The sequence below is a fragment of the Budorcas taxicolor genome, chromosome 18 (assembly GCF_023091745.1).
Source record: "Budorcas taxicolor isolate Tak-1 chromosome 18, Takin1.1, whole genome shotgun sequence".
Lineage (NCBI taxonomy): Eukaryota > Metazoa > Chordata > Mammalia > Artiodactyla > Bovidae > Budorcas > Budorcas taxicolor.
Window position 1 is genome coordinate 54,316,889 of NC_068927.1, and position 11,109 is coordinate 54,327,997.

The 11,109-nt window shown below is 47.2% G+C and overlaps 1 long non-coding RNA gene across 3 annotated transcripts; it reads left to right on the forward strand.

The window, feature by feature from the left end:
- Nucleotides 1–4,121: 4,121 nt before the first annotated feature.
- LOC128063573 (uncharacterized) lies at nucleotides 4,122–10,623 on the forward strand. 3 transcript variants are annotated; one of them, XR_008200903.1, is made up of 3 exons: nucleotides 4,122–4,307; nucleotides 4,921–5,257; nucleotides 9,855–10,623. It is a non-coding gene; the product is annotated as an uncharacterized LOC128063573 (long non-coding RNA). The 3 variants fall into 3 exon arrangements; XR_008200902.1 differs by having other exon boundaries at nucleotides 5,036–5,257; XR_008200904.1 differs by lacking the exon at nucleotides 9,855–10,623 and adding an exon at nucleotides 9,509–9,746 and having other exon boundaries at nucleotides 5,036–5,257.
- Nucleotides 10,624–11,109: the final 486 nt, after the last annotated feature.

Below are 11,109 nucleotides of genomic sequence, written 5' to 3' on the forward strand. Positions count from 1 at the left end.
AGCAGCAGCAGAGGTTAGGAATCAGCGCTTTCACTGCTGGAATTGAGTTCCATCCCAGGTCAGAGAATTAAGATACCACAAGCCTCACTGCCAAGCAGCCAAAAAAAAAAAAAGAGAGAGAGAGAGAGAAAGTCAGTCCTTTTCCCTGGTTTTTTATATTCCACTGTTGTCATCTGTCAAATTCCCATATATCCACAGGTCGATCTCTGACATTTCTATTATATTTCATTGATCTCTAAATCTGCTTCTTGCCTCCATGCCAAATTGTTTATTTAGATATGTTTTGATATCATATGAGGGTAGTCTTCCACCTCTGTTCAGTTTCAAATCTGTCTTTACCATTCCTGTCCATTTTCTCTTCTAGATGGACTTTAGTAGCTGCTTTTCTAGCTAGTTCCCTGAAAACTCCTACTGAGATTGGAATGGGAATTGCATTGGACTGATGAATTAACGACAAGAAGATTGACATCTTTTTTGATATCCACGAACATATTGTCTCTCTCTCTCCAATGATTTCGCCTTTTGTTAGGAGCCTACTGTAAAATATTTTTTCTAATTAATTTTTATTTCTATAATTGCCGCATAATTTCCTGGGCTTCCCTGGTGGTTCAGTGGTATAGAATCTGCCTGTCATTGCGGGAGACACAGGTTCTATCCCCAATCTGGGAAGATCTCCTGGAGAAGGAAATGGCAGTCCACTTCAGTATTCTTGCCTAGGAAATCCCATGGACAGAGGGTTCTGGTGAGCTACATTCCATGGGGTTGCAAAGAGTGGCTGAGCACACGTGCACCAGTGACCCCATTTTAACTTGTCTCTGTAAAGACCTTGAAAGTGAAAGTAGCTCAGTCGTGTCCAACTCTTTGTGACCCCATGGATTGTATAGTCCATGGAATTCTCTATGCTATAATACTGGAATGGGTAGCCTTTCCCTTCTCCAGGGCATCTTCCCAACCCAGGGATCAAAAACAGGTCTCCCCCACTGCAGGCGGATTTTTTACCAGTTGAGCCACAAGGGAAATCCACAAACACTGAAGTGGGTAGCCTATCCCTTCTCCAGCGGATCTTCCCGGCCCAGGAATCCCGGCCCAGGAATTGAACCTTATTTCCAAATAAAGTCACATTCTGAAGTAATGGAGGTTAGGACTCAACGTATCTTTTGCGGGCCACCATTCAACCCTTAACAATTTTCTGTTACTTTTTATAAACTTCTTCCTTCTGAATTAATTTGCTTCTTGCTAGAGTACATTCTCTTCTAACTTTTTCAGAGAACATTCTAGATAGGCAATTTCTGAGTCTTGTTCATCCGAAAATGTCTTTATTTGACCCTCACAAAAGGAACCTCAAATTCTAGGGGAACTTCCCTGATGGTTAAGACTCCGAGCTCCCAACGCAGGGGGCATGGGTTCAATTCCTGGTTGGGGAACTACGCTTCCACATGTTGCATAGCTCGCCAAAAAGAAGACCAAATGGAGTCTCAAATTCTTGGTTCTTAGTTATTTTTCTTGCAGTCAGAAGATACTGGTCCAGACTTCCCTGGTGGTCCAGTTTTTAAGAATCTGCCTGCCAATGCAGGGGACGAGGGTTGGATCCCAGGTCTAGGAAAATGCCACATGCCAAGAACAAGGCAACAAAGCCCATTCACCACAACTACTGAGCCCACACGCCTAGAGCCTGTGCTCCACAACAAGAGAGGCCACCGCAGTGAGAAGCCCATGCGTGCAACGAAAAATAGCCCCCACTGCTGGCAACTAGAGAAAAGCCCGCGGGCAGCAAGGAAGACCCAGTGCAGCCAAAAATAAATAAATAGAATAAAAAAGAAGGAGATACGGGTCCTCTATCTGGGTCGCTGATGATAAATCTTTCGTCATAAGCAAGCTCTGAGCATAATTTTCCCCAGGATTCTTTACTAGCAGTGTGACCTAGTGCCAGCAACTCAGTTTCTCCATGTAGGTCAGTTTGCTCACCTCTAAAATGAGAGTAACAATAGCAGAACTATTAGGAAGAGGAAATGAGGTATGTGGAAAGTGCCTACATCTGTATTTGGCACAAAGTATATGCAATATTCAGGTCTGCCATAAAAATAATATAATCCTTGACCACATCCTGGGCAAGCAGGGGCTGAAGCTGTTGTGACCCCTACTGTATCAAAGTGCCCCGAAACCAGAAGGGACTACTGAACCACATAGTGTTTGAATGAACAAAGAACTGAAACAGGGTCCTCCAGCAAGCGACTTTACTACTGGAGCCGCTGCTTCCACATCTGTAACTGCTGAGGTTGTGGGAATTCAGTAAGACCACAGAGACACGCCTTGAGCTGCCTGGTTCACTCAGTCCTTGACTAACTACATGCTAAGCATCTATTGTGTGACAGACACTGGGGATACGCGCGTGTGTGCGTGCTAAGTCGCTTCAGTCAGGTCCGACTTTTTGCGATCCTATGGACCCTAGCCCACCAGGCTCTTCTGTCCATGGATTCTCCAGGCAAGAATACTGGAGTGGGTTGCCATGCTCTCCTTCAGGGGATCTTCCCTACCCAGGGATCGAACCCGTTGTCTCCTATGTCTCCTGCGTTGACAGGCAGGCTCTTTATCACTAGCGCCACCTGGGAAGCTCAACTGGAGATACAGCTGACAGCAAATCAGACCAGGTCCCTGCACTGTGGCGCGGATGGTTTCATGGGAGTCAGACGGTGGGAAAAAAACACAAGTAAAAGAGTTCCAGACAGTCATTTACGCTCTGGAGATGATTAAAAAAGAAAAAGTGATGTGAAATAGATGATGGAGGAGACCACACAGTCTCAGGAAAAGAGACTTTATAAATTTTAAAATATGTATATATTACCATCAACGAGCTAACTATCAAAGTAGATTGAGCGCCTACTATGAGCTAAATCCTCATAATCACCTTCCTCTTAGGGACTAGTGTTAAAGAATTCGCTTGCCAGTGCAGGAATGGCAGCAGACAGGGATTCCATCCCTGAGTCGGGAAGGTCCCTTAGAGAGGAAGATCTTCTGGAGGAGTAAACGGCACCCCACTCCAGTATTCTTGCTTGGGAAATCCCATGGACGGAGGAGTCTGGCGGGCTGCAGTCCACGGGGGTCGCAAAGAGTCGGACACGACTTAGCGACTGAGCATGCATGTGGGTATCGATAGTTTATTTAACAGATGAAGGAGCTGAGGCCTCAGTGACACGGAGATGGCCTATGAAATTTTGTCTCTAAATCCAGGGACAGAGAGGGTTCCTAGAAGGAAGCCAGCCTGGGCGGGACTCGGTTTCTCCCGAAGGAGAATGGAAATTACCAAAGAAACCTGCAACTCGTGTCTTTTCCGCCAGGGGGCGATGGCATCCCACAAGAGGATTTGAGCTGTAGGGGCGCTGGAACAGGTACCCACCCTCAGGCAAGACCCCCAGCGAAGGCGGCGGTCTGTCCCTTGCCATCTCCCGACCCGTTTCTCTCTCCCTGAAGTGCAACAAAGGCTCCGCGGAGAGCGGCTCAGGTTAACTCTGAGCCTATTCGATTAGTTGAGCCGGAGAAAGTTGCTCTCACGTCTACAGTATATTTTCCAAGTTGGATTCCAACTTTCAGTTCCCAAGTTGAACTTTTGGATCCTGAATTCGAATCTTTCCAGCTCCCAGAGTTTGCGAGTTCGAGTCTAACACCTGTCCGCACTGTACTCATTTCCCCATCCTTCTTCCAAATACTTCAAGTTCAAAGTCCAGCCCCAACCGAAGTTTCCGGGTAACTGAGTTCAGACCTTGCCCCATTCCCAAACCTTCCCCTAACCCCAACTTCGACTTTCCTCTGAACCTCCAAAGGACTATGGTGAGAATGGTGAACATAGGGATACCTCGCTCCTAATTCCACCCAAGAGACTCTGGGCGGGGGGCCGACTGCCGCCGGACCGAAGGCTCTGAAAGCGAGGGCGCGGCCGAGGGGCGCAGTGACCCGGCCAGCGTCCCCACCCGCCTCTAAACTTAGCCGCGGTGACGCGCGGCCCGGCTATCGCGGCGGGGCCGGGGACGCAGGGGGGCCCGAGCGGAGGGGGAGCGGCTCAGCTCCGCTAGCCTCTATTTATAGAGCCCGGAACCCGAAATAGCGCGGAGCCGAGCGGCCGGGATGACGCGGGAGCCGCCGGGGGCTGACTCACCCGGCCCGGAGCGGCGGCCCCCGGATGGAGGACAGCGGAGACGCTGGACTCGACCCCGCGCCATCCCGGGAACCTCTTCTGCTGGGACGTCCCAGTCTTCCACGAGGCACTGTTGGATACGCAGCAAAAAGGAGGATCTGCAGCACGAGAGACTGAGGTTAGATCAGAGGTGGGACTTCCCTCAAAGAGCCCAGAATTAAGGAACTAACTTTATACAAGAAGAGGGGTTGGGAAGGAGGGGAGATGAACCAGATATACACACGTATTTATCACCAGCAACAGGACTGAGGCGTCTTGGGGGTAGAAACATGGACACAACCGAGCCAAACCCCTGGGTCACAGCTGTCCCCCTCTCCGCTTGCCATGGTTCTTTGCATGCTGTTCCCACTCCCTAGAATGCCTTTCCCTGCCTCCCCAGTCTTACGAATTCATGCTCCTCAGAGACCTGGTGCTAAGCGCAATCCCTCACAAATTAAAACTCTGACCCACTGGCCTAGGAGCCCCATGAGGGTAGGGCCAGGCGCTTCTCAGTCATCACCATTTTCCCAACATAAGATAGACCTCTGGAGAAATTAACTGCATGAATAAAAACTGTTGGTAATAAAATAAAATGACATTTCCCAAACTATCACAGCAAATGTTGGTTGTATGCTACATGCCAGGTGTGAGTTGGGCAGTTATCTCCTATGGGTCTCACTACAACCTTAGGAGGGAGGTATTTTTATTATTTTCATCATCGCCAACCTCATGATGTTGTCTTTTTTGTTTAGTCACTGAGTCGTGTCCGACTCTTTGTGACCCCAGGGACTGTAGCCCGCCAGGCTCTCCTGTACACAGGATTTCCCAGGCAAGAATTCAGGAGTGGGTTGCCATTTCCTTCTCCAGGGGATCTTCTCAACCCAGGGATCGAACCTGCGACTCCTGTATTAGCAGGTAGATGCTTTACCACTAAGCCATCTGGGAAGTCCAACCCCATGTTAGAGATGAAGAAACTGAGGCTCAAAGAATACCTTACATGTCCTCAGAACTGTCTCCTGAACCAAGTACCCTGGCCCCAGAGATGTCCAGTTCCCAGGACACTGTGTTTAGTTCCTATTGGACCAAAAGGTAAGGGGTGATTCTCAAAGTGCAGTCCACAGAAACTTGGGGGGTTCCCCAGCACTTTCTTGAGGTCCCTGGGGTCAAAATGATTATCATAGTGCTGATACTTAACTCACTTTTTCACTTTCTCAAATGTTCAGTGCCACCTGCAAAATATCTCAACACACTGGCACAGAAGCCAAGGTGAAGACCTAGCTATCTTCTGTCTAGCCAGACATTAAAGTAATCTGTAAAACACTGCCCCTCTTCTTACTAAATGTTCTCTTTCTTTCAAGTACAGTTGGTTTTGTTTGTTGGTTGGCTTTTTTTTTTTTTGCCATGCCTCAAGGTCTGTGGGGTCATAGTTCCCTGACCAGGATGGAACCCGTGCCCCTTGCAGTGGAAACTCAGAGTCCTAACCACTGGACTATCAGGGAATTCCCCCAAATATGGTGGTTTTAAATTTAAAATATAGGATTTATCTTAACCTGATTTTTTTGAAATTTTTTAAATGAATCAATAAATAATCTTTAAATATCTCAGCTTTAATTTCTAATATAGTAAATATGGATAGATAGAATCCACATCAGCAGAAGTTCTTTGGAGTCCTCATTACTTTTTATGCATTCATTTTTAGTTTTTGCTGCGCTGAGTCTTCGTTGCTAGGCCCAGACTTTCTCTAGTTTCAGTGAACGGGGTCCACTCCTCACTGTGTTGCGAGGGTTTCCCCATCGTAGTGGCTTCTTCTGTCACAGAGCTCAGGCTGTAGGAGCTCGGGCTTCAGTAGCTACAGCACTTGGGCTCAGCAGTTGAGACTCGTGGGCTTAGTTGGTCCTTGGCATGTGGAATCTTCCAGGACCAGGGATCAAACCTATGTCCTCTGCACTGGCAGGTGGACGTATCCATTGTGCCGCTAGGGAAGTCCAGTCCTCATTACTTTTAAGAGTGTAAGCGATCTTGAGACCAAAAGTTTAAGAATCCCTGACCTAATACCTACGTGTTATATGAAAGACAAGAGTATGAAACATCATTTTAACTGGGAGTGGGAGAATGGGAGGGTGGGAGAGTTTTTTTCCGTCAAAGAAACATTAAAGATATCTACAGGATGACTGGCAATCCACCAGGTGAAGGGAGGAGAGCTTTCAAGGCAGTGGGGACAGTTCATGCAAAGCCCCTGTGGTAGGAAGTTGCTAAGCCTACAAAGATGAAACACATGGAGTGAGGAGGAGAATGGCAAGAAAGAAGGCAATCAAGGGACCAGACTATGTAAGATTGCAAAGGCCATGGTAAGAATTTTGGATTTTATTCTGAGTGGAGAATGGCCAAGGATGGAAGCCCGAAGCCTGGTAGCGACGTGATCTCAGTTGTCCAGGGAAGATCAGATAGTAGTCTAGATAAGGGTGAATGGGAAGTCAAAAGAAATGCGTGGGGGCTTCCCTGGTGGTCCAGTGGTTAAGAATCCACCTTGCAATGCAAGGGACACCAATCTGATCCCTGGTCCAGGAAGATCCCACATGCCAAGAAGCAACTAAGTCCCCATGCCACAACTACTGAACTGTGCTTTAGAGCCCTCGAGCCGCAACTACTGAACCCACGTGCTGCAACTATTGAAGCCCCATCGCCTAGAGTCCATGCTTATCTTGTTTCTATTATAATTTCTAGCTGATTAATGTTACTGAATATTATCAGTTGGCCAGGCAATCTGGCCTAATTCTCAGTTTAAAATAGTTTGCTGATTCTCTTAGTCTTTCTTTGAGATGGTAGCATTCCCTCTTGCCTTCCCGTCTTTATATCTCATTTATTTTTCTTGTCCTATAGCATTTGCAAAGACTTTCAGGACAATGCCAAATGGCAAGGTTGACTGGTCCTCATGTACTCCACAGCACAGCCTTCTGAGAAGACTTTTTTTTTTTACTGTATCAGGTCTTAGCTGTGGGATGCCGGCTCTAGAGCAACATGGGCTCTATAGTTTCGATGTGCAGGCTTAGTTGCCCTGTGGTATGTGGGATCTTAGTTCCCCGACCAGAGATCAAACCTGCATCCCCTGCATTTGGAAAGCAGCTTCATAACCAACGGACTGCTAGGAAAGTCCCTGAGATGACTTATCTTGTTATTCCTATTTTGTAGAAGGAGAAAGTGAGGTACAGAGAGGCTAGTCTCTTGATCAAGGCCACACAGCAAAGAAGCAAACAAACCAGGACTCCAGCGAGAGCTTGTGTTGTCAACCACTGCCTTAAAAGAAAGTTCAATAGGCATTCTGGATGTTTTTTAAAAAAAACAGGCAAAATACCTTGTGAGTTTCCACAGTGGCCCCTGGATCTTGAATGAGGTTCTGGGGACCGGAGATCTGATTCCAACCCTGCCTTCTTTTTGAGCCTCAGTTTTCTCCTTTTAGACAGCATTTGAAAGCCACAGAAACTGTCTTCAGGGTGTAAGGGGACAGGCCCCCAAACAGACTGGATTCATTTCCTGTGGCTGCCTAACAAATTACCACAAACTTGCTGGCTTAAAACGACAGAATTTATTCTCTCTCAGTTCTGGAGAGCGGAAATCCTATTATATATCAAAATATTAGGAGGGTCACACTTCCTCTGTTTTTTTTTAAACTTTTCTTCTTATTACTTTTATCTATTTATTTTCGGTGGCACTGCATTTCCGTCGCTGTGCTCGGACTTTCTCTAGTTCCGGCCAGTGGAGGCAGCTCTTTGTTGAGGTGCTTGGGCTTCTCATCAGGTAGCACAGGCTCTCGATTCATGACTCAGCAGTTGTGGCACTCGGGCTTCGTTGCTCCGAGGCATGTGGAATTTTCCTGGACTAGGGATTGATCCCAGGTCCCCTGCATTGGCAGGCAAATTCTTAACCATTAGACCACCCTCTGAATTTTCTAGGGGAAGATCCTTTCCTGCCTCTTCCAGCTTCTGGTTGCCCCAGGTGTTCCTGGGCTTGTGACTCAATCAGTCTCATCTCTCCCTCCATTTTCACGTGACCACATCTCTAACCCTCTCTAGTTTCCCTCTGCTGGTCTCTCTCTTTCTCTCTTTTAATATCTACTTCTCCATTTATGTAGATCTTCCCTAGTTTCTCTCAGCAACGTTTTATTAGCTTTCAGTGTACAGATCTTGCACATCTGTTGTTTGTTTATTTATTTTTGACCATGCTGCACGGCATCCAGGATCTCAGTTCCCTGACCAGGAATTGAACCTGTGCCCCCTGCAGCGGAGGTGTGAGTCCCAACTCCTGGACCTCCAGGGAATCTCCTCCCCCCGGCACTGCCTTTCTCTTGTAAAGACGCTTGACATTGGGTTTAGGGACCACTTGGATAATCCACAGTGACATCATCTCAAGATCCTAACCTTAATTATATCTGCAAAGACCCTTTTTCCAAATAAGTTCCCATTCACAGATCTCAGGTGGACTCATCGTGGGTTGGAGAGGGGCACATCATTCAACCCATTACACAGATTAAAACAGAAAAATGAGAACAGGAAAACATGTGGCAGAGTTTGGGCTGGGAGGTATCCAAAGCTTTGTGATTGCACTCCCCTGTTCCGCTGGGGAATGTCCAAGCACGCACCCTTGAGAGCCCAGAGTGGTCCTGGTGGCCTTCACACGATGGTCAGAAGTCCGGTGTGTCCACCATGCTCTGACATTTCCATGAGGATGGGAAGTCTTTAAGGGAGTTTTTCATTCTTCAACTCTTAAAGTGGAGTTGAGAGATTTTCTTTGTCACAAAATTCCAAATAATAATAAAAGTCAAACACTCACACAGCACTTAACATGTGCCAAGTCTTGTTCTAAGTGTTTAAATATCTATTAATTCATTTAATCCTCACAAAACCCCCTCTGATGTCTTGCCGATTCTCCTTTCATAGAGGAATAAACTGAGGTGCAGAGAGGCTAGAGTTTCAGTTTGGAAGTTTCAGAGCTTGAACCCTGTAGTCTGGCTTCAGTGTCTAGGTTCTTGATGTTAAGCCTTACTGTCACCTGGAGGCACACCACCTCACATTAAATCTGAACTCTGAGGAAGCCATACTCCCTGATCCCTGGTCAGGGATTGGCTACTGCTGCGATGTCTAATATGGCAGCCACTTGGCTACACGTGGCTCTTAAGCACTTGACATATGGCTGGTCCAAAATGAGACGTGTCATGAGTGTAAAATCCACATCATATTTCATATACTTAGAGTGATAAAAAAAAAAGAACATAAACTATCTCGTTATGAAAACTGCTGCCCTTCTCTGGTGGTTCAGTGGTTAAGAATCTGCCTGCCAATACAGGGGACACAAGTTCTATCCCTGGTCCAGGGAGATTCCACGTGCCCTGGAGCAGCTAAGCCTGAGCACCACTAGTACAACCTGCAGTCTGGAGCCCACGCTCTGCAACAAAGGGGCCACCGCAGTGAGGAGCCTGCGCACTGCAACCAGAGAGACGCCCCTGCTCACCACGACTAGAGAAAGCCCGTGAGCAGCTACAAAGACCCAGCGCGGCCAAAAATAAATAATTTTCTTTTTGAAAAGGAGACTGATGATATTAAGTTCATGTTGAAATAATATTTTGCATCTATCTGGTTAAATAAAATACAGGAACAAAATTATTTTCACCTGTTTCTTTTGGCTTTTGCAGGGGAGCTACTAGGCCATTCAAGCTCACGTCCTATTTCTTATGGTCAGCGTTGGTCCATGGGATTTGCTGTCTCTCCATCTGGGAGGGCATCAGATGATGGAGTGCCACTTGTTCCGGGGGTCACTGAGCCTCAGGATTTCTTTTGATTGTTCTGGAACAATCCATGCCAGAAGCACATTCAAACAGAGCGACTAATGCTCACATCAAAAACATGGCCTTAAAGGACGCTCTCAAATTCCTCTCTGCACCAGACCCAGGGGAAGAAGCTACTGAGCCGAGAGAGACCGCAGTGCCAGGTAGTACTTTGCAGCCACTCGGTGTCTGGAGTACACTTTTTATTCATAAATTATCTACACGTGTGCCTTTATCGGACTTTCCAGGTGGCGCTAGTAATAAAGAATCCGCCTGCCTCGGCAGGAGATCTAACAGACCCAAGTTCAATCCCTGGGTCAGGAAGATCCTTTGGCGCAGGGCATAGAAGCCCCCTATAGTATTCTTGCCTGGAGAATTCCATGGACAGAGAAGCCTGGTGGGCGTCGGTCTACAGGGTCACAAAGTGTTGAACACCACTGCAGTAACTTAGCACGCACGCATGTGACCTTACTAAAAACATTATAAAAACTTACAAAACGGAGATAAAGGGACTTCCCTGGTGGAACAGTGGTTAAGACTCCACATTTCCAATACAGGAGGTGCAGGCTTGATCCCTGATCAGGGAACTAAGATCCCACATGCTGGGTGGCATGGGCAAAAAACAAACAAAAATAAAAACCCTCAAAACAAACAAAACAGAGATAAAATACTCATGGATGAACCAGGCTGCATGAGATCAGGAGTTCAAATCCTGACTCTGTCCCCTCCCTGGCTGGGACTCCTTCTATGAGTCCCAGTTTCTTCATCCAGAAACTGCAAGTGTTTGTTCCTACACCTTGAAGGGTGTTGGGGAAAGTCAGAGAGGCCGTGTGTGCAAAGGGCCCAGCTCGCTACCAGGCAGAGAATGAGCTACAACAGCCACCAGGTTTCTCGAGAGGCTGGGAGCTGGCTTAGGTCGGAGGGAGTCATGTTAGGTTTCTCAGCAGAGGGGATCGCTGTGGTGGACCTCAAAGCACGGAGCACTACTCACTAGGTGGAGAAGGATGGGAAAGGTATTTGGGCAGAGAAAGCAGAACGTTTAAGTCTGGAGGCATGCGTGAGGCCCTGGAGAAAGGCAAGCTGTTGCAGTGTTGTTTGAAGGTGAAGTGGCAAGTGTTAGGGG